The sequence below is a fragment of the Prunus dulcis genome, chromosome 3 (genome assembly GCF_902201215.1).
Source record: "Prunus dulcis chromosome 3, ALMONDv2, whole genome shotgun sequence".
NCBI classification, from domain to species: Eukaryota; Viridiplantae; Streptophyta; class Magnoliopsida; order Rosales; family Rosaceae; genus Prunus; species Prunus dulcis.
This window is the reverse complement of record NC_047652.1, coordinates 10,296,532-10,299,899: the sequence shown is the minus strand read 5'-3', so window position 1 is coordinate 10,299,899 and position 3,368 is coordinate 10,296,532.

The following is a 3,368-nucleotide window of genomic DNA, read 5'->3' as shown; positions in this document are numbered from 1 at the left end:
TTAATTTTAGTGAGCTCATTGTGTTTGCAATACTTGAGAGAGAGAGAGAGAGAGAGAGAGAGAGAGGTGAAGTGTCATTGATATGGGTGGTGGAGGGATGTAAGAGGTGGTGGAGAGAGTGGTGCGTTGGTTTTTGGCAACCCTAATATATATATATATATATATATATATATATATTTTGTTGAAAAAGTAAATATATTGGGCACAAATGAATGGTTTGTGTGCATATACAAAAGTCAAATCAAAAGCATCAATCAATGTTGTTAGATATATACCATATTTGTGCCCAAAAGTCTTGAGTTTAAGACACGAAAAAATAAAATCATGCCCCATAAACAATGAAAACTCCTATGCAAGAGACCGACTATTTTAAAATGATTGCACTGTAGCCATCAATATATAGCACGAATAATTTTGCCTTTTGAGTTAAAGAGCACAAATAATAATTTTTCTCAAAATAAGATATTCTAGTAGTGGCACGATGGCCATCAGACCAAACTCAATGACACCGAACCCAACCAGGTGACCCTTGTAAACTAACCAGTGAACGACCAATCGAGGGGCTGCAATTTCCCACACAACTCGATAAACGACTAGAAACATGCGTGAAATTTATGTAAGTCAACCCATACAATAATTAAAAATTCATGTCAAATTCGAGTTAATCCACTAAGACACAATTAATAAATAGGTTTGTGTCAACTCACTAACCAGTTTATTAACATACTCAACTTTTTTTAATAAATGAACCCATTCAAAAGCCATCATATATAACCTATTTAACATTTGGCCAAAAAACAAGTTAATATTAACTTTTTAAAAATTAAATTTGTTTTTTTAAATAATATTTTCAATATTATCGTAACTTTCTTAGCATATATGAGTTATATTATAATTACCAAAATTAATAGATTAAATGTTTTCTAATATGCTAAACAGGTTGAATAAGTTAAACGTGTCAAACAAATTAAACTGTTAATAGGTTAACCTAAATAAAAATTCAATCCAACACATTTAGTGAACGGGTACATGGGTCTTGTCGTGTTACTTTTGTAATAAACATGTTGTGTTTGAATGGAACGTTCCTGAAATGTGTAATAAATAGGTCGTATTGGTGTTGAAGATTTTTAACCCGTTAATACCCGACACCACAAGACTCATTGCTACCCCTAGTTGAACCTCAACACTTGACCCCCGGACATAACACAATGACTGTAGAACCTTAGTCAATGACCCTCGTAACTAACCCAACATCCACTTAACTAATCAGGCCACTAGAGTTGGCTGTGTCCAGTTCGACGACCACCATGTCCAACCGTTACCAAGTTAGACTCCACGGTTACAGTGCCATTTTTTTTATTTTATTTTTATTTTAATACAAGCGTTAGTCTAAACTACAAGGAGGACGTGAGTTTCTCACACACACACACACCGTACCAAGGTACCATAGAAATTCGAATATGAGATAACTGATCTATAAGTTAAGGCCATTTTTCTCTAAGTGTACCTCATTGGCGTATTCTGACAGAATTAATTGAATAATGTTCAAATATAAATTTCGCTTAAATTTTTGTTCCAACAAGAACAACCACTTTCCAATGTTTGCGGGCCTTCTATGAACCTTGGAGCAACGAGATGATTTTGAACTAACGTAATTAAAACCACTATTGAATGACTTTGGGCTGCAACCATGCTGATTTTGGGCTGAAATTCTGACCTTAGATGCGTTAGGCAAAATTGGGTTGGTAAAGGTTGGGCTGAAATTCATACAATAGATATTATTTGAAGCCCAATTCACACGATAAATGCGTTAGGCAAAATTGGCTTGTTTTACTTGAATGCCAAATTGGCTTGTAAGTTATTCTTCTATAAATGAAATGTAGGCCAAATATACGGAACTCTGAAAAATATCTTCTGGGCAACCAAATTTTGTGGATGAGTATACATCAAGAATTCTCTAGTTAGGGCTTTATATATGGTCTTTAATAACATGTTTACTAATCTATAATTGGATTAGGAGGAATTGAATTAAGGAGGAGTTGGATTGAGGAGAATTAAATTCTGGATTTGTATTGAAATTGTTTACTAAACCATATGGATTGAGGGGAGTTAGATTTCGGATTCCAATTGAAGTCGTTTACTAAACTATATGGAATTGAGGTAAGAGTGGTGCTAATTACTAAAATGTCCTCGCTGTTTGGTTAAAGTAGACCGCAAATTTAAAATTTTGAAAATTGTGCGAGGATATAATAGGTAAAAAAGATGAATTCCTAATGGGTTAGCTCTCCAGCAATTAGAATACCATCTCCCACCCAAGAATTGAATACCTCCAAAATCAGGAATTCAATTCTTAATTTTTTGTGTGCCCCACTTACTTTTCAATTCCTTGATATGAAGTAAACGCAGGAATCCTCCATAGATGGAATTCAATTCCTGATTAGTAAACACATCATAAGAGCAGTTCCAGCAACAGCCCATTGCCAAGGCAAGACGGGGCCCAAGTGAAGCTTTGGAGTTCCAGCGGGCCTAAGCTGCCCAAGCAACAGCTGGGTCCCAGCAAACCAGGCCGCCCAAAGGCAAAAACAATCTGGGCTGTTGCTTGGGGTTGCTGACGTCAATAATGACATTAGCAACGAAAAAAAAAATTTAAAAATCGAAAAAAAAAAACTAAAAATTTTAGAATTTTTTAAAAAATACTTAGTCATATTCTTCACTTTCCACACCAAAACTCTATACAAAATCCTCTCCTCATATATCATGTGAATAGTGGTTGCCATGACAATGGGTAGAAACACCACAAGCTTTTTGCAAGGGCTATCACTATTCATGTGAATAGTAACAACCATTGCCTTGCCCTTCCCTTTAAAATGGGTGGAAATGCTTTAAGTGAGACCTTATCTCTTAATCATTTGATCAAATTAGTTAGTCATTGGATCAAATTGGTTAGTCTGATCCAACAATTAAGACCATATGAATACTCAATTATATTACTATTCACTGTAACACCAAAAAATTTCTCGTCATAATTGTGGTTGATATCAAAGCAATCCAAAATATGTTTGCATCCATCTAGAAGGGATGCAAGACTTTGACAAATAGGAGGGATGCAAGACTTTGACTTCAATACTCTGTTAGAACCCCGTTCGACCTTAATCCAAATGTACAAAAAGAATATACTATTTTTATTACTCAAAACACAATACAATTCAACAGCCCAACTAATGTTGACTAACCTCCTAATATAGTAGGTTGTCAAGATTACAAAGACTAAAACACCTTGGAATCCTATCAAACTCTCTCTCTCACTCTCTCTCCAGTTTGGAAATCATGTTCAAAGTCTTAAAAGAAAAAAAAATTGGTACGAACAC